Source organism: Caretta caretta, chromosome 2 (genome assembly GCF_965140235.1).
Source record: "Caretta caretta isolate rCarCar2 chromosome 2, rCarCar1.hap1, whole genome shotgun sequence".
In the NCBI taxonomy this organism is placed as follows: Eukaryota; Metazoa; Chordata; order Testudines; family Cheloniidae; genus Caretta; species Caretta caretta.
This window is the reverse complement of record NC_134207.1, coordinates 253,611,391-253,631,963: the sequence shown is the minus strand read 5'-3', so window position 1 is coordinate 253,631,963 and position 20,573 is coordinate 253,611,391. Positions and strand designations below refer to the sequence as shown.

General features: G+C 45.1%; 1 protein-coding gene across 2 annotated transcripts in view; it reads left to right on the top strand.

The window, feature by feature from the left end:
• DPP6 (dipeptidyl peptidase like 6) overlaps positions 1 to 20,573 on the top strand; it is a 790,271-nt gene that overhangs the window by 60,726 nt on the left and 708,972 nt on the right. The gene's annotated exons all lie outside the window — the stretch shown is intronic.

The window sequence follows — 20,573 nt, the reverse complement described above, 5'->3', positions numbered from 1 at the left end:
TTCTGGATTGGGTCCAGGGAGTTCAGCACTTTGTGGGACGGAGCCCCATGGTGATCAAGTACAACTTATAATAATAATAACAATAATTATAATTAATTCCTAGCTCTTATATAGTGCTTTTAATCAGTAGATCTCAAACCAACTGACAAAGTAGATCGGTGTTATTCTCTCCATTTGATAAATGGGGAGACGTAGGCACAGAGGTGAAGTGCCTTGCTAAGTGCACCAGGCAGGCCAGTGGAAGAGCTGAGAATAGAGCCAAACTTTACTGAGTCACATGTATATTCATGGAGTGAGTACTGCTGTCCTGCTGGGAGGAGCTACTTCATCAAGTTTGTTCAGTGGGGCCCTGTTCCCTGACCGGAGTCCTTCGGGGCTACCGAAGTAGAAATAATTGAGAAATTAATTATTAATTCCTGTTCTCCATCCCATGCTGAAACGTTGTAAAATGTAATGGGTTGGGTCACCCTGGGTGGATCCAGGAGGTGGGATTCCTTCACATGTGGATCTCCGCCTTTCAGCAGTGAAGGGGTGGGGAGAGGGGGAAGTGCCTCATTTGTGACTTCTTTGTCTTGTGAGGACTGAAGCTCTATGGACTACAGGTGGAGCCAGGTCAGGAGCAGGATGGGGAAGTTAAATGGAGCAGGAGAGGTGCTGCTGACACAAGATCTTTGCATAGTAAGCTTATGCTCAAATAGATTGGTTAGTCTCTAAGGTGCCACTAGTACTCCTTTTCTTTTTGCGAATACAGACTAACACGGCTGCTACTCTGAAACCAGATAGGAGTTAATATTCCCTCCTTCTGGGTCTCTTCCCTGGCTGCTGTTCCACAGTCCTTGGGACCCTGGGCCTTGATGGAACTAAGCTACCAGAGGAAAGCCGGACAAGCTGAGACAGGGGCTTTGCATATTGAAAGCTCCTGTTAGCACCTTGTTCTTAGGATATTCCTGCTGCTCTGGAATTCAGTTGATTGAAGCAGGCAGGAGAGTGGTTTGACTTTTGTTTTGATCTGTCTCCACCGGCTGGTTGCAGGGGTTATTCCATTAGATCTGTGCTAGTACAGAGAAATACCCAGGGAATCTGTTTTTCAAACAGAAAAGGATTAATTTTCCGCCTATTAAATCCATCCAGCCATGAACCTTTTCAGCTAAAACCATTCCTTGTAAAAGTCCCATTGGTTTTGCATAGTTGTAATTAAGGGGTAATTTTTAAAATTTGTGCCAGAGGCAACAGGTACTTTCAAAAAACGTTCTCAGAGTCTCAAAGAATTGTATGTGTCATGGTGTGCCATTCTTGGAATAAACGTTGCTTCTTTAGGCAGGAGCTAAGTGTTAAGGAAAACAGAGCTTGTTGAATGGCTAAACATACTGTCATTTACTCAATAACGGAGCAGGAAAGTGAGTTCCTTGATTCTCTGTATGTACACAAGAAACCTCCAGAAAATATGTATGCAATTATAATGAGTTCAGGGGAGGATTAATGGAACGAGACCGTAGTTTACTGGTATTTAATGTATTGTTTCTCGTCAGTTTGCTGATTTTGTAAAATGTTAACTGCCTTGACTGAAAAGCCATTGAGTGACAGGTGCAATTTATGCTGATGCATCTCTTAAGCTCTGTTGCTACATGTTGCCACATATCTTTATAGGTTATCAAGGAAAGATAAACATCCAAAAACAACAGCTTTCTCTTAACTGTATTATGAACATTTTGAGAATATATAGACTAAGTTTGCCCTCTACTGGATTGCACATGCATCTGATGAAGTGAGGTATAGCTCACGAAAGCTTATGCTCAAATAAATTTGTTAGTCTCTAAGGTGCCACAAGTCCTCCTTTTCTTTTTGCGGATACAGACTAACACGGCTGCTACTCTGAAACCTATCACTGACATTATGACCAGTTAGAGAAAAGGGACAATAATTTAGAATACACAGACATTACTCCCTAAGAATTTGCTCACCTTTAGTATCACCTGTGCAGCCAACAGGACAAACTGGTCCCTGGATTTAAAAAAGCATGGTGTTCATCTGAAAAATGACCACATACAAAATTAGTGTCCTACAGTATTCCTTTGTATAGACTCGAGGCCAGTCTAGATACCAGCACACAGCATTTTGGCAGAGTTAGGGGCATCCATGTATTCAAATACAGAGGTTTTTTTTAAGTGTGGGTGGGGCAAAATGGTTATAGAACCATGACAAGGAATTGTGTTGCAACCTACCAAAATTCTGTAACTATTTTGTCACTTCCTCATTGCCAGCAAAAGGGGTTTTTTTTAGTACATTGATGGCCTTAACAGTGCCAGGAGACCATTCGCTAGCAAGGTTAGACTTATAGGGCCGGATGGGCCCTGAAATAAAATCTGAGCGTCTTTTAAACCTTTTTTAAACCATGTTATAGCTTTCATTCCTGTATGGAAATGGTGTGGTATTTGTTATTTTAACATTCTATAGGGGTTTGAATGGGGGAAATTATTATAAAAGAACTCTGAATAAATGTGAGGAAACATCCAGCCACTTCACATGATTCCTCTTAAAGAGATACTTTCATGGTAGTGAGACCTAAACATTGACTTACTCTGATTCTGGAGCCTACTTAACAGTTTCATTATGATAAAAGACTGGAAACGGCAGGAGATGTGGGGAAAAAATACAACCACCCATTCCACCACTCAAAGAGCTGATTTCCTATGCCATTTGCTGCCTGAAACTGTATGTGGGGAGAGAGGAGAGGAATCAGGGTAAGGGAGAAAGTTAGGGAATTTTGCCTTCCTCTGGTTCTCCAATGTATAGCTGTGATCTTGTTTAAATCTCAACAGTGTAATCAACTGCAGCAGGAACTTTTACATTTCTCCTAATGATGGAAGCAGGAACAAATGGTGTCAATTAAATGCAACAGCTGCAGCTGGTTGAATAATATTTGTGAGTAGTTTATTTGACAAATAATCGTTCAGGAATAAAATTTGTCATTATTCAGCCCACTCTAAAAATTATTTTCTAATTTTATATTTTTAATGCAAGTCAAAAAAACTATAAAAGGGAACAAATTTTGCCTTCAGTTACTCATGTCACCTCAGGTTTATGGGGTCACACAGATGTAACCAAGGGAGAATTTTGCTCTCTAATGAACAGTTAGTTGTGTGGGGCCAGATCCTCAGCTGCTCTGTTGATTTCAGTGAAGGTATGCTGACTTACACCAGTTGAGGATCTGCATCATTTTCCATGTCCTTGGGATTTTTCCTCCTTGGGATTGAAAAAGGGACTTGTAATGCACATTTACTGGTCTCATCCCGCCATTTCAGACTGGTTCATCACTGTGTGATTTCAGAAAGTGCTGTTTTACTACTGGTATATACATTATTTCAGAATGTTCTATTTTCTCTCGAATAGTACTGTTAGGGGGCTTATTTTTCACCCACTTACTTCCCTGGTTCTTCTCGCATAAACAGAGAGCAACAATACCCGAAGTCCAAAGGTGCAAACAATTTGATGTTTATTGGGGTGAACTTCCAGCAAGCATAATTCCAGTTTCATAGAATCATAGAATATCAGGGTTGGAAGGGACCTCAGGAGGTCATCTAGTCCAACCCCCTACTCAAAGCAGGACCGATCCCCAATTAAATCATCCCAGCCAGGGCTTTGTCAAGCCGGACCTTAAAAACTTCTAAGGAAGGAGATTCCACCACCTCCCTAGGTAACGCATTCCAGTGTTTCACCACCCTCCTAGTGAAAAAGTTTTTCCTAATATCCAACCTAAATCTCCCACACTGCAACTTGAGACCATTACTCCTTGTTCTGTCATTTGCTACCACTGAGAACAGTCTAGAGCCATCCTCTTTGGAACCCCCTTTCAGGTAGTTGAAAGCAGCTATCAAATCCCCCCTCATTCTTCTCTTCTGTAGACTAAACAATCCCAGTTCCCTCAGCCTCTCCTCATAACTCATGTGTTCCAGTCCCCTAATCATTTTTGTTGCCCTTCGCTGGATTCTTTCCAATTTTTCCACATCCTTCTTGAAGTGTGGAGCCCAAAACTGGACACAGTACTCCAGATGAGGCCTCACCAGTGTCGAATAGAGGGGAACAATCACGTCCCTCGATCTGCTGGCAATGCCCCTACTTATACATCCCAAAATGCCATTGGCCTTCTTGGCAACAATGGCACACTGTTGACTCATATCCAGCTTCTTGTCCACTGTAACCCCTAGGTCCTTTTCCGCAGAACTGCTGCCGAGCCATTCGGTCCCTAGTCTGTAGCGGTGCATTGGATTCTTCTGTCCTAAGTGCAGGACTCTGCACTTGTCCTTGTTGAACTTCATCAGATTTCTTTTGGCCCAATCCTCCAATTTGTCTAGGTTCCTCTGTATCCTATCTCCCTACCCTCCAGCGTATTTACCTCTCCTCTCAGTTTAGTGTCCTCTGCAAACTTGCTGAGGGTGCAATCCACACCATCCTCGAGATCATTAATGAAGATATTCAACAAAACCGGCTCAAGAACCGACCCTTGGGGCACTCCACACCGGCTGCCAACTAGACATGGAGCCATTGATCACTACCCGTTGAGCCCGACAATGTAGCCAGCGTTCTATCCACCTTATAGTCCATTCATCCAGCCCATACTTCTTTAACTTGCTGGCAAGAATACTATGGGAGACAGTGTCAAAAGCTTTGCTAAAGTCAAGGAATAACACATCCACTGCTTTCCCTTCATCCACAGAGCCAGTTATCTCATCATAGAAGGCAATTAGATTAGTCAGGCATGACTTGCCCTTGGTGAATCCATGCTGACTGTTCCTGATTACTTTCCTCTCATGTAAGTGCTTCAGAATTGAATCCTTGAGGACCTGCTCCATGATTTTTCCAGGGACTGAGGTGAGGCTGACTGGCCTGTAGTTTCCAGGATCCTCCTCCTTCCCTTTTTTAAAGATGGGCACTACATTAGCCTTTTTCCAGTCATCCAGGACCTCCCCCAATCGCCATGAGTTTTCCAAGATAATGACCAGTGGCAATGCAATCACATCAGCCAACTCCTTTAGAACTCTCGGATGCAGCCCCATGGACTTGTGCACATCCAGCTTTTCTAAATAGTCCCGAACCACTTCTTTCTCCACAGAGGGCTGGTCACCTCCTCCCCATGCTGTGCTGCCCAGTGCAGTAGTCTGGGAGCTGACCTTGTTCGTGAAGACAGAGGCAAAAAAGCATTGAGTACATTAGCTTTTTCCACATCCTCTGTCACTAGGTTGCCTCCCTCATTCAGTAAGGGGCCCACACTTTCCTTGACTTTCTTCTTGTTGCTAACATACCTGAAGAAACCCTTTTTGTTACTCTTAACATCTCTTGCTAGCTGCAACTCCAAGTGTGATTTGGGCTTCCTGATTTCACTCCTGCATGCCCGAGCAATATTTTTATACTCTTCCCTGGTCATTTGTCCAATCTTCCACTTCTTGTAAGCTTCTTTTTTGTGTTCAAGATCAGCAAAGATTTCACTGTTAAGCCAAGCCGGTCACCTGCCATATTTACTATTCTTTCTACACATCGGGATGGTTTGTCCCTGTAACCTCAATAAGGATTCTTTAAAATACAGCCAGCTCTCCTGGACTCCTTTCCCCCTCATGTTATTCTCCCAGGGGATCTTGCCCATCAGCTCTCTGAGGGAGTCAGAGTCTGCTTTTCTGAAGTCCAGGGTCCGTATTCTGCTGGTTTCCTTTCTTCCTTTGTGTCAGGATCCTGAACTTGACCATCTCATGGTCACTGCCTCCCAGGTTAACATCCACTTTTGCTTCCCCTACTAATTCTTCCCGGTTTGTGAGCAGCAGGTCAAGAAGAGCTCTGCCCCTAGTTGGTTCCTCCAGTACTTGCACCAGGAAATTGTCCCCTACATTTTCCAAAAACTTCTTGGATTGTCTGTGCACCGCTGTATTGCTCTCCCAGCAGATATCAGGGTGATTGAAGTCTCCCATGAGAACCAGGGCCTGCGATCTAGCAACTTCTGCGAGTTGCTGGAAGAAAGCCTCGTCCACCTCATCCCCCTGGTCCGGTGGTCTATAGTAGACTCCCACCACGACATCACCCTCGTTGCTCACACTTCTAAACCTAATCCAGAGACTCTCAGGTTTTTCTGCAGTTTCATACTTGAGCTCTGAGAAGTCATACTGCTCTCTTACATAGAGTGTGGGGGGGGGAGAAAACCTGGATTTGTGCTGGAAATGGCCCAACTTGATTATCATACACATTGTAAGGAGAGTGATCACTTTAGATAAGTTATTACCAGCAGGAGAGTGGGGTGGGGGGAGAGAAAACTTTTTGTAGTGGTAAACACCCATTTTTTCATGCTTTGTGTGTATAAAAAGATCTTCTATACTTTCCACAGTATGCATCCGATGAAGTGAGCTGTAGCTCATGAAAACTTATGCTCAAATAAATTGGTTAGTCTCTAAGGTGCCACAAGTACTCCTTTTCTTTTTGCGAATACAGGCTAACACGGCTGTTACTCTAAAACCAATCCTTTTACTGAAATTTAACTAACCAATCCTAACATATTGTAACATGATTACTTAAGCAATTATATCCCACCACCTTAATTAGTTTACACCCAGCAAAATTAATTATACAGCAGACAGAAACAATCACAGAACCAGACAGAGATTATACAGACGAACAATGTGGAGATGGGGACTACAGTGATAGAACAAATACAGAAATGAGGATTTCACATCCCAGCTATTGATAAGTGAGTTCTTGCCAGACAGGATGTTATCAAACTAAGTTTCCTTTTACATCTTCTAGGCACTTCCCTTTCTCTGGAGGTGATCCGCATTATCAGGACAGGATTGTATTCCTAACAGCCCAGTAGCACCTTATTTCAGTGTGACTAGTTTGGAATGTGAGGATGTGACTGGTCGCTTCCCAGGTTATGGCTGCCTCTGTTGCTTAGCCAGAGGCCTTAGCCTAAGAACAGGGCCTCGGACTGTCACAGTAAGAGAAGGACCTTACACCGGCAGACAGTGATTTTGATTCTTTCTTTTATACCTCTATAACTAGCCAAGTGATAAGAATACACCTAAATTCTTAGAGTATAGGCCTTTACAGACAGGCCTGAATATCTATATCCTAACAAGTACTGACTGGAAAAAAAGCATATATATTCCATCTACAGTCTGTACTATGTCCTGGAAAAGTCAGAAAGAAGTGAGATTTTAGGGCTGGACCTTTAGGTCTTTGTTTTGTGTGTGTGTACAGCCCCCTACCACAGTGGTGCCGTGGTCCATGACTGGGACTCTTAGGCAATACAAATAGTCAGTGATGTAGATGATAATTAGAGTCAGGTTCCTATCATTTTATTCATGGAGTCACTTCTGAAGTCGTTCTTGAGAGCATCTACAAAGGAAAAACATGGATCCTTAATTTCCCTGGGCTGATAGCCAAATTGAGAACTGTAGTGTTGACAAGACTCTTGTATCTTTTACCCCCATGTCATGTCCTTCCAGTCCAGTGGAGACCTGTATGTCTGAATTCTCAAAGTGCAGACAAGCCTATTCAGGCAAAATGCCTGTTGTCTTGGGACAAAAGAATGCTAGAGGGGCATGGGGAAGGGTTCTGGAAGCCAGAGCCAATGCCTAGGCACAGGGTGTATGGTGTTGGTTTCCTACAGATCATCTGGGTATATCTTACTAAATCATTGCCCTGCCATTGCAGGGGCCTGGAGCATTCCAGTTAAGTACTGGAACAAATCACTTACAGAGGTTGTGGAATCTTTGTCACTGGAGGTTTTTAAGAGCAGGTTATACAAATGCCTGTCAGGGATGGTCTAGATAATACTTAGTCCTGCCTCAGTGCAGGGGACAGGACTAGATGACTATCAAGGTCCCTGTCACTCCTACAAGTCTATGATTCTGAGATTGGTGGCACAGGTGCTGACTTCTATTTTTCCTGGTGGGTGATCCACCCACCCTCTGCCCCCTCCCCTTAGGCCCTGCCCTCACTCGGCCTCTCCCCGCCCTTGCTGTGCTCCCCCACCCCCAAGGCCCACAACTGCCACTTGCTTCTCTCTGCCCTCCCCTGAGCGCCTCCCACCAGCCACTCAACCTCTGATTGGGGGCCCCTCCCAACAGCTGTGGCTGGTGGGTGCTGAGCATCCCCTATCTTTTGTTGGTGTTTGAGCCCTGGAGCATCCACAGAATTGGCACTTGTGACTGGTGGCACTTCAGCACCATCTGTTCACTCCCTGTGGAACACAATATTTCATCTCCTGAGGGCTGTTGTGCTTTGGTGTAATTCTGGTCATTGGGCTTCACTTGGAGGTCGCTGGGTGCTGTTGAGTGGCCTATGATATACAAGAGATCAGACTAGAGGATGTAGTGGTCCCTTCCGGCCTTGAACTTTGAGATCCCCAAGAATCTGGGGAAGCCTTGTCTGTGAGGAGGGAAGAGGAAAACCTGCTACTTTGACAGGGTGATCTGGGGTGGATCTTCACAGAGCTTGCCTTTTCCAGAGCACTGTCTGGCAGGGTTTATTGGAAGAGGGTTTATGAGTCCAACAGTGCGGAACTCAGAGGGAGCCATAGGAATCTATGACAGTAACTGTAAAACAGCTTTGTTGCACAAAAAAAGTCACAGATTAAAAGTCTCGTACCTCCAACTGCTTTGAGGCTAGGCTCCATCCATTAAGAGATAGGAAGTCTTTCCTTTCCATTAGTATAAAGTTCCTGTCTCCTGCCATCTGAGGCTATGAGAAAACCAGCTTTAACGCCATGACATTTTCATTTTTGTATACAAAACCTGATACAGGCCCAGGACTGAATACTGCCACTTCTGGGCCTCAGGAGTAAATTTGGAGATGGGGTGAGAACTTGAGAATTCTTCATTTTGGGCTAAGAAAACAAACAGTTCTCTGGCAAGATGACTTTTTTTATGGAGGCTCTTTGTAACTTCAGTGCTTTGGGAGTTAGAGTAAGTCCCAGGGGAGATAAATTAGTGAGCAAAGGGCAGGTAAGTTGGTCAAAGGCACAGGATAAATAAAATGTATTATATGGCTCAACAGTTTATCACGGGGATATCCAAACTAGAGGATAATATGGCTGCTTGTTAAATAGCAAAAGGCCTGCTTCTTCAGGTAGGGCTTGGATTTTTAATCAATGAAAGGTGTGCCACTGTCTGTAACAAGGCCATCTGGACCTCCCCAATGTGCAAACACACATGCTTGATCAGTTATAACACTCAGGATAGTAATGCCTGATAAATGTTTAGTTTCTGAGTATCTGTAAACCTCTGCTTTTGTTCCTGTAATTCACTATTCCTATTCGAGTGATGTCCCTATGGGTCCTCCACTATAGGTGCAGCAGCGCCTGGGATCTTCACCAGCAGTGCCTATCGGACAGCACATGAGCACTCCCCTCTCTCTTGTGCTGTGTGAGGAATGTATCTATAGCGCTGTGTGGTCCAACCTCCCCCAATTCTTTCTCTACCACCTTTGAGCTGGGATGGAATTCTCTAGCAGAACCCGCTTCTTCTATTTCCTCATAGATAGTGCCTTACCTGTTTAGTGTAGTTAGAAAGAGAAAGAAGAGGCGGAAAATACTATCTTAATAAATAAATTTTTGTTTCAACTTTATCTTTACAGTTCTTCTCATAGCTTAGGTTTCGTTTATGCTACTTCTTGCCATTCCTGACTGGGAAGCCTTTTCTCTTCACACTTAAGCCTGGATCTCCCAGGTTTAAGAGGTTCATTTTGTGCGAGACCACCTTCTCGATAGTGGATGGCCACCTGCAGTGTATCTGTATGTCCCTCAAAAGTGTTCCCACTGCCTTGGCCTTAAACCCAGAGCCTGGAAGGACAGGGACATTAGATTGAAACTTCTTTTCATGGAGAACTCACTACATCCAGCATTGGACCTAGGCCCGGACTCTTCCCCAGATAGGCCCTCATGCTCTGCCAGGTCGTTGGCTGACCCCCGACTCTCCATACCCCGTGAAGAGAAAGTCATCCTGTGATCATGTGGATGACAAGAAACTGGCTTCCTCTTCCTCACACTGTGAGACACAGCCCGCTAGAACACCATTCCTGGCTAGGTCAGTGGTTTCAACCTAATTCGACAGGGGACATAGCTCCAGGGCTCACCTCTGGTACTGGCTCAAAGAAAAGGTCTAAAGACCCTCTCTGGGCAGACCTTCAGCCCTTGGCACCATTTCCCAGTTCTGGGGACCAAGGTGGCCCACTTGCAGGAGCCATGGCACCGAAGCCATTTCTGGCACTGACGAAGCCATCAGCAGTGGCCAAGTCACCAGCACCGACCAAATCATCAACACCAAAATCTTCGGCACCGGGCAAGTCTTTGGCACTGACTAAGTCTCTGGCGCTATCTTCTGCAATTTCATGGAGATATACCCTCTCTTTGGCACTGTGCATTACAACGGCACCAATGATGCTCCTTCCTTCTCCACAAGACTTCTGATAAAGTCCTGCGAGTCTCTGACACTCCTGAGTCTCTGCTTCCTCAATGGGACCTCCTTCCTTTCTGGACTCACAACATTCCTCCCTCTCTCTGATGAGTACCACACCTCCCGTCCCCAGTGAGGAGGAGGAAGAAGAGGAGGAGAGGGAGGAGGGTTCCGTTGTTCCCTTGACTACTGGACAAATTGTACTGGCTTATCCTCACTATATGCAGACTATGTCTAGCCCCAATCCTGGCAGGGACTACTGTGGATGCAGCCACATGTTACCACTCCAACCAAATTGGCCATATTGGGACCCTGGGACCATGTTCAGGGCACAATTTGGGAACCCTCCCAGAGAACAAAGAAGGAGACCTACATCTCTCACTTCTCCATGCCCTCGGGAAGTCAAACCGCCGCCGGCACCAACTGAGGAGGAAGACCAGGAAGAGGAGGCTCCCCCAACTTTTACATTTTTCCTTCTCCTCACCTGTTGAGGGGATTATGCCTCAGCCCCCTACATGTGCCGATGACTTCAGGCACATTCAAGATCTAGTCCATAGGATTGCAGACTCCCTACAGATCCCATTGGAGGAAGTCAAAGGCCAGCAGCATAAACTGATGGATATCCTCCACCCATCGTCTTCTTCAGAGATCGCACTATTGATCAATGAGGCCCTTCTCAAACCCATGAAGGTTCTGTGGCAGACCCTGGCTTCCATCCCGCCAACCTGCAAGCACGTCAACAGAAAATATTATGTTCTGGTGAAGGATGCTGAATTTTTATTTTTGCACCTCCCTCCAAATTCTTTGGTGGTCAATGTGGTGCAGGAGAAAGGCCATCAGTACCAATCTTGACCTAGTCATCCAGACAAAGATTGGAAATGCTTGGACTTATTTGGGTGCAAGACCATACTCTTCAGCCACGCTCCAATTTAGGATTTCAAATTATGAAGCTCTCATGGCCAAATATAATTATCCAAACTATACCAAATTGGAGGAACTCTGCCATGATCTACCAGAGACCAAAAAGGAGCAATTACCCTTCTACTTCAACAGGATAAAACCCTTCCAGAAATCGCCATGATTATTCTTCTCCACCACCGAAAGATCCAGAGGCACTGCTGTATCTAAACAACGCCTCTCTAAATGGATCTCACAGTGTATACATTTATCTTACAAACTCCACAATAGACAACCTCCTACCTCAGTCAGAACACATTCCACATGATCATTATCTACCTCGATTGCCTTTCTTAATAGTGTCCCCATTGATGACATTTGTAAGGCTGCCCCACAGTGGCATCGGCAGACACTTTGCCTGGCACTACCGTTTTATGCATGGTACCGCAACGAACACTCTCCTTGGACATTCTGTCCTATCCTCGACAGTACATGTCGCTCCGAAGCCCCAGCCTTCCAACTAAGGGCACTGCTTTATAGTCACCTACTGTGGAGTACCCATAGGGACGTCACTCGAAGAAGAAGAAGAGAGAGTTACTCATTCTTTGAGGTTCTTTGAGATGTGTCCCCCTATGGGTGCTACACTACCTGCCCTCCTTCTCTCTTCTTCAGAGCTGAAAGCAGTCTGCAGCAGAGAAGGAACTGGGGGCGGTTGGACCGCACAGCACTATATATACATCCTGCACACAGTGTGCGAGAGGGGAGGAGGTGTGCATGTGCAGTCCACCTAGCACTGCTGATGAAGATCTCCAGTCCCAGGTGCAGCGGGCGCTGCCTCACCTAGAGGAGCACCCATAGGGACACACATCTTGAAGAGCTTCAATTACTGCACAGGGAGAGTAACCCTCTCTTCTCAGTCCCTGGTCTCTCCTGGGGTTTCCTTGGAGGCTAAGCAATTACTAGTGGTTGCTTAGGCTGGATAAACTCTGATTCCAGGGAGAATTGGGTGTATAACCAAGGGTGCAAGTTGGTTCTGAGCACTAAAATCAGCAGGTGTAACTCTGACTATATACTGGAGATAGAGCTGTCAAATTAGGGGCTTTCTATTTAAAGAACGAACAAAAACCTTCTGAGTAGTTTTTGCATATCAGAGTAAAGCTGCACCAGAGGTCAGATTAAGGTCTTTCCACACTTGATTTCCTAAAACACCAGATTTCAGCTCCGTCTTCTAGGATAACCAAGGATCTCTTGGCATGTAGTTGTTCTGCATGAGCACAGTTGAAGGTGGAGTACCATTTGATGTGGATCCCTGCTCAGTACAAATTCTCTGTGGCAGTGTGAATGGTCTGTGTGGGAGCAGGGCACAAAGAGAACACAAACTAGCTTTGGGACCGCTGGTGCATGGATCCTTTCATCCTCCCTCACCCAAATGGGAGGGACCTGTAAAGCAAGACAGAGGTGCTATTGGGCTGAAATAATCTCTGTGTTCTGAGAAAGAGACCCTCCCCTAGCTCACGAGTCACCTGCCAAGTGCCTGGTCCAGCTACTTTTTGGCCATACACAGGGCTCTGGATTTGACCCTCCATGCATGCAGCTCTGTTAACGTGGCTACAGGTATATTCTTGTTCTGTAATCTTGGCTCCCTTTTGCAAATTCTGTCTTTGATTTTATGCAAATTTCCCCTTAACATCACTGGGAATTCAGATGCACAATATGCAGCTGCCATTAGGAGCTCAGTAATATGGATCCAAGAGCAGGATTTTGCGCATAATAAAGTAATTTTGGGTATAAAATATATTGATTGTGGTGCATAACCTGAATATTAATAACCTGCTCCACAGGTGTGCACAGCCCAAAAGGCAACAGACCCTGTGCGGTTTCACTGCATGGGAAGGAGGAGGCAGGTATGGAGAGCTCACACAGGGATCTCTAACTACCTGGACCTCCAGCAAATACCTGTGAAATCATTTTGTAGCTACTGTACGGGCTACAACAGACCTAAAACTGGAGTACCATGCATGGAGGAGTTCCACTGGTACTCTGCATCCTGGAGGAGACGAGATTGTATGGAAAACTTTAAAAACTTTTACTGGGACAATATTTTGTGTCCTTCCACCTGTAAAGCCAAGTTGCCCTAGCACCACAAGTGCTCCAACCACTGGATCGTCCTTCCTGTGTGCTACACAGATCTCCTACTGTAATATATTTTAAAAACCTGTGTACATTACCTAATAGTTTTCCTGTGCATAAAACTTCACAGTATATTGGTTCCTTTTTTAAAGATAGAAGCAAATTCTGTGTCCCATCAGCAAGCTGTTCTTATCCCCCTTCTCATGGAACAATGATGAAGAGCTGAAATATAACAGACCTTAAACTTCTCGCTGCTCTAGGACTGAATTTTGCCCCCTCCCTTTTCCCCTCTCACCGTGGATCACAGGCCATTGTAACTTTATGGGGCTGGGGGGAATTAGACATGTGGGATAAAGGAGAAAAAAATTGTTGTGGTAGTTTGATTGTTTTAAATGGATGTTTGAAACTGCTCAAAGGTTTGGAAATGCAAATATACCGGGGGAGCTGGAGTAATGGGTTGAGTGCAGGCCAAGTTGTCAAAGGATCATAATGTAATTTCTCATAAGACTGCCATTAATCACATAGCTTTGCAATTTATCATATTGATATATAGTATATCATAGTGATATATCTAATCTCAAGAGAGGATGGTTAAATTAAAGGAGGGGTAGTGGCGGTCAGGGTTATTCATATGTTCTTTGGCTAGTCCTTTATGTATAATGATTATACAACCCTGTGGCGGAGGGGTCGTGTTTTGCCATGTTTGTACTGTGTACAACACCCAACCTAATAGGCACAGGAGGATCCTGATGGGGGTCTCTGAGCACTACTATAATACCAGTAATATTGTAAATTCTAATACAATCACTTTTAAGCATTTAAATTTAAGATGATTCTCTGAGTGTGGCTCTGGCCTCCCATGCATCCCAGGGGATCAGTGAAGAATAGTGATGAGTCCCAAAGCCTTTTCCATGGGGAGCAAACAGCCCTTGATGAGACAATATGGGGGGATTTCTATAAGGGAATCCCCTCAAATTCCCTTCCTAGTGAGACCCTTACCATGTTGTTGTGTTCCCCTGCCTTTCTCCCCCACCTCCTGGAGGGGATGATCTGGGCCAGTGGATATAAGTAGGAGCAGCATTAAGTGGTGTGTAAATTCCCCATGTGCCCCTGACAATGCACCTAATTTATGACTTAGAACCCCTCCGCTGTTCCAGGCTGTGGACAAAAGTCCACTAGGGGCCAGGCTGAGACACTCAAATTAATTTGCCTTGCACGTAAGGTTGGCTTTGAATTCAGTTCTTGAGATATAAGAGGCTAATGTATTGCCCCACTTTGCAAGCTGTAGTTCTCTGTTTTCACTTTTGAAAAACAGTAGCTGTAATATTGAAATGAATTCACAGGCATTATACAGAAAGGAAAATAAATTTCTCTTGCATTCCATCATATTTGCTCTCATCTAATTTATTCACCGCACATATGCATAAATCCACAAAGAAGCTGGAGTCAGCTGAAAACAGAATGGAGGAAGCATTTGTTGTGTATGCAAGATATAAAGCATTCTAAGAACGATGTTGTGGGGGGCAAGAGTGCAGAATTGGATAGCGGTAACCTCTGCCCTAATAAGATGCTTTTCACACTGTCCTGTGAAGGAGGGGAAGGGGGAATTGTTCTAATGTCTAAGCAATAGCTTTTCATTACAGCTGGCTAAAGAACACATTCATCCCTCTTACAACAAAATGCCCCCATAAAATCATATTAGGTTAAACTTTATATTTCTGCAGACATTTAAGAGGAAATGTGTAATGATTGTAATTGCCAAATCCTGCTCTCAGATTGGAGCAGTATGAATGGAAGTGCAAACCAGATTTGGTCCAGTATTGTATGATTGTTTCAGAAATTATTATTTCACTTTTTTTCTGTTAAAACATTTAAACAATTTAAGTTAATGGGGGAGGAGGTGTTAGGCAGGAGGAGAAAAGTTTTTGCATTTGTGTGGGATTGAATGGGAGATGGGCAAAAAAAAAATCTTGTGGTTTACTCATATTATTATTTTTTTAATTTAACTGTAGGTGGAAAAAGTTTATTTTTCCATTTTTATTTCTTTTTTCATACAAATATCCCCATTAACTAAATTTTTCCATGTGTTTTATAAACCAGCTATAATTTATTTTGTGAATCAGATTATCTTAAATCTAAATAGCAAAATGTAGAGGGGCTTGTGATGGGGTGTACCAGACATTTGCTGCTCCCTGCTGGAGGCCCTGCCACCTTGGCGCTCCCACTCTAAGAGTGTGCCCTGCTGGAAGGGAAGAACATCAAGTTCAGACCCCCAGGGACTGCGTGGAGAGGCCTCCTATGATCAGCTACAGGCAGAACCAGTCTGAGTTGGTCCTCTGGCAACTAGAAGGGTCAGGAACAGGTAGAGGCCAATCAGAGCCCAGCAGACCACATAAAAAGGGCTGGCTTCTTCTAGTAGGGGCTGCTTTAGGGTGAAGCCAGGACAGTGAAGGATGGCTCTCCCAGCCCTAACCCACGTAAGCTGCCACGGTCGGGGGTCTAACCTTGGCAGTATTTGCCTTGAACCTCTGTGGAGGACTTGTGTTTATGTTCTGGACTTCAACGCCCAGGTGGCTATTTTGAGTTCAGCAAAACCCAAAGTGAGCTTGCTCCATGGGGTACGTGGCTCAGGTCAGCCCTTGACAGGGTCTTGTTCTCATTTACACTCAGATATATTTATATTCACTTTAAGGCTTCTTTCCACTGCTAGAACAGGGCTTTATTGTAAATGAGAATCAGACCCATGTAGTACAATGCAGTTCTGAGTGCAGAATAGATTAATAGTGTGAATTGAATCCTAAATTCAAGTAAGGTTTGAGGTTAACAGTATTACCAACCTAAAAAAATCAAAAACTGTTAGTCATACCCCCGTCAAGAGATCAAAAATAATGACTCAGAACCTAAAAAGCCTTGATTGTCCCCCAAAATCATAAAATTTAAACAATTAAATCATGTTTTCTAGTCTGTATTTTGACTTTTTAACCCTCCTCTATTCCTCTGCCAATGTTTGAGAGAGAATTTGAGATTGAAAAGTCAACCTTTAATTCACACACAAAATGCATACCTCTCCCTGGCTGTTCAGATGGACATTCTGCTTACCCTCTCCTTCCCCCCCATGACGGGGGAATTACCATCCATTTTCAGGTTTCAGAGTAACAGCCGTGTTAGTCTGTATTCGCAAAAAGAAAAGGAGTATTTGTGGCACCTTAGAGACTAACCAATTTATTTGAGCATAAGCTTTCGTGAGCTACAGCTCACTTCATCGGATGCATACTGTTCAGTTATTGTCTTGACTCAGTAACAACACCTCTCTGCCCCCTGCTGAACCTGGGTCCCAGCAGCACCACTTCCTCAACTCCCTACTCCTCTGCCTCCTGCTGCCCTGGGACTCCCTCTCCACTGTAGGGCTCAGTGGCATGCCAGGTCTCTGTCCTCATCCCTCAGGCTCTCCCCAGTCCTGAAAATCATGGGATCGGAGGAGCTTTTCAAGCCATCACAACAGCTCCTCCTGCAGGCATCAAAATTCTGTGACTCGCAATCAGTTTGTGAGAATTGGCAACACGGTCTTCCCCTGGCTGCTCAGAGGGGACTCCCCTGATCTGCCAAGACCACCAGACTGGAGGAGCTGCCATTCGATCCCTCCATCTTCTACCTTATCACTATCCTCCTGGCCCCTGCAGCCCATTTCTCTACACCCCTAAATCTACCTCCTGTCCCCCCAGGACACCCTCGTTCTCCCCATCAACCTATCACAACGTCAGTGATGTGTCCTCTCATCGCCTGAACCATAAAGAGGCAGCCTGTGGGCACAAGCTTTAATCCATTGAAACAGTGGAAGGTGATAAGCCAACTTTATTAACGGCAGCCTCTCTTGAACAGACAGACAGGCTACAGGGAGATGGTGCCTATCTTGTTGGCTGCAGCCCCATTGACAGTACTTGGAGATGGTGGCCATTTTGAATAAGTGAAAATTCATGAGTTGGGGCTTCTCATCATGTTTTCATGATACAGTTTAAACCCCTCTCCCCCCCAAAAAAAATCAGGATGAAATCACACTAGTTGGCAATACAGGGTTAATGTTTGGTATTAACGTGCCACTTACATAGGGTTGCTAGGCATCTGTTTTTTGACCAGAACAGCTAGTCTAAAAGGGACCCTGGCGGCTCCAGTCGGCACTGCCGACCGGGCTGTTAAAAGTCCAGTCAAGCGGCGCAGTTGGGGCCTAGGGCTAAGGCAGGCTCCCTGTCTGCCCTAGCTCTGCACAGCTCCCAGAAGCGGCTGCCAGGTCCCTGCAGCTTCTAGACACATGGGCGACCAGGGAGGCTCCGCACACTGCTTCGCCCCAAGGGACGGCTCGACAGCTCCCATTGGCTGGGAACCGTGGCCAATGGGAGCTGCGGTGGCGGAGTCTGTTGGCGCAAGGGCAGCACGCGGAGCCTCCCTGGTCTAGGTAAGCGCTGCCGGGATACTGCACCCCAAACCTTCTCCTGCACTCCAACCCCCTGTTTCAGCCCAGAGTCCCCTCCCGGAGCCCTCACCCCTCCCAATACCCCAAACCCTTCGTCCCCGGCCCCACCCCAGAGCCACACCCCCAGCCAGAGGCCTCACCCCCTCCTACACCTCAACCCCCTTCCCCAGCCTGGAGCCCCTTACTTCACTCCAAACCCTCATCCCCAGCTCAGAGTCCACACCCCCAGCTGGAGCCTGCACCCCTTCCTGCACTCTGAACCCCTTGGCCCCAGCCCAGAGCACCCTCCTGCACCCTAAACCCCTCATCTCCATCCCTACCCCAGAGCCCACATCCCCAGCCAGAGTCCTTACCCCCCCTCACTCTAACCCCCTGCCCCAGCCTGGAGCCCTCTCCTACACCCCAAACCCCTCATCCCCTGGCCCACCCCAGAGCCCACACCCCCAGCTGGAGCCTCACGCCCCTCCCACACTCCAACCCCCTGCCCCAGCCCAGTGAAAGTGAGTGAGGGTGGGGGAGAGCGAGCGACAGAGGGAGGGGGGATGGAGTAGTGGGGCGGGGCCTCAGAGAAGGGGTGGGGCAGGGGTGGGGCCTCAGGGAAGGGAAGGGGCAGGAGATGGGGCAGGGATGTTTGCTTTTGTATGATTAGAAAGTTGGCACCCCTACACTTACATAGGAGGAGGTATTAAAATCATAAACCATTAAAATCAGTTTTCAAAATTTAGATGGATTTAGGCAAGCTACATTAATAATTTTTGCTTTAATATTTCTGTTGGGATTGCACCTAGTGGCCTCTGTCAGAAATGAATGCCCCGCTGTGTCTAGACCCTGTACAGACACAGACAGACAGACACACTGAAAACACTATCCCCTGCTCCAAAGAGCTTATGGTCTTAGGCATAGATCTTGTATGTGGATCCATACCTATGCAGAGCCAATGGACTTCAGCTCTAAGTATATGACAGGAGTCAATAGGTGGATACAACAAACACATGGAGGGAGTACAAGATAGCAGTGAGACAAGTGTGATCAATGTAATAAGCAGGAGTCATTCCTTCGCTACTGTGTATTTTCAAATGTTTAGTCTTCTTTTCACATCCCATCCTTACACAACCTCCGTAATGATTAAATTTTGAACAAAATGTTTATACTTCTGTTCTGAATTTATTCATCAAGAATGTACTACTTATTGACTTCTGGTGGTCAGTCTCTCTGAATCATAACCTAGTTCCTTTGATGTAGCCTATTTCTATCAGAGAACTGTTCAGGCTATATTTCCCTTACTACGGCTTTTGTGAGGTTTGTTTGTTTTTTTGATCTCTATCGCTTTTACAGGAAGGATTTAGATATGCTGTTTCTTTGTGATAAATGAAAGCGGGGGTAGCTCCCTTTTATGGACACCCAGCCAGCCAGTTAGCTGTAAAATCCCTCTTAGGATTTGTTCTCTACTTGCTTTACCGGTAAAGTGTTAAAAAGTATCCCTGCATAGGTAAAAGGAAGGGAGTGGGCACCTGACCTAAAGAGCCAGTGGAAAGGCTAGAACTTTTTAAAATTGGGAAAAAACTTCCCCTTCCTCTGTCTGTTGTTGTTCTTGGAGAGAAGCAGAGACAGGGCTGGAACTATGCTGTAAGAAGCTTGGGGCTAGGTATGAAAAATCATCTGAATCATACCTAGAAACTACTCACTTGAAACCCTCAGATATGTAAGTAGATCAGGAAATGTCTAGGAAGTCGCAATTAGGTTTATTTCTTTTTATTTCTTTATGGCTTGTGGACTCCTCTGTGCTAACCCCAAATGCTTTTGTTTTGCTTGTAACCTTTAAGCTGGATCTCAAAAAGGTTATTCTTGATGCTTAATTCTTGTAAGTGGGTTTTTTAATCTAGCAATAGCCTGAGTTTTCAAATATATTTTCTTTCTTTTTGTTTTTAATAAAATTTACCTTTTTTAAAAACAGGATTGGATTTTGTGTCCTAAGAGGTTTGTGCACGTTGTTTAATTAGCTGGTGGCAACAGCTGATTTCCTTTGTTTTCTTTTTCAGCTCTTCCCCGGAGGGGGTGGTGAAAGGGCTTGAGGGTACCCCACAGGAAGGCATTCCCAAGTGTGCTTTCCTGGGTTCTCAAAGTAGTTTTTGCACTTGGGTGGTGGCAGCATCTACCCATCCAAGGTCATAGAAAAGCTGTAACCTGGGGAGTTTAATATAAGCCTGGAGTGGCCAGTATTAATTTTTAGAATCCTTGCGGACCCCCAACTTCTGCACTCAAAGTGCCAGAGTGGGGAATCAGCCTTGACAACGTTTTGTATCTGTTGCTAATTCAGTCTAGAAACCAGCTATTCTACATTTTGTATGACTTTTTAAAAAATAAGTTAGGTTGGTTCACTTTGTACAGTTATTCTTAAGAGCAAATAGCTTCCCTGGTGTAAATATGCAACTGCTATTTACATAAGTCACTTTTTAGTCTTGTTTGTGAGGAATTAGGACCTGATTTTTCAGTTGTGTGTGGAACTCCAACTGAAGCCAATTGGAGCTCAGAGTGCTCAGGAAATCAGATCCTTAGTGTAGGACTGAACAGATATTTTTTTACCAAATTGTTTTTCAATGAAAAATTGGGGGCTTGACTGACTTAAATTTTTCATTAAAAGTGCA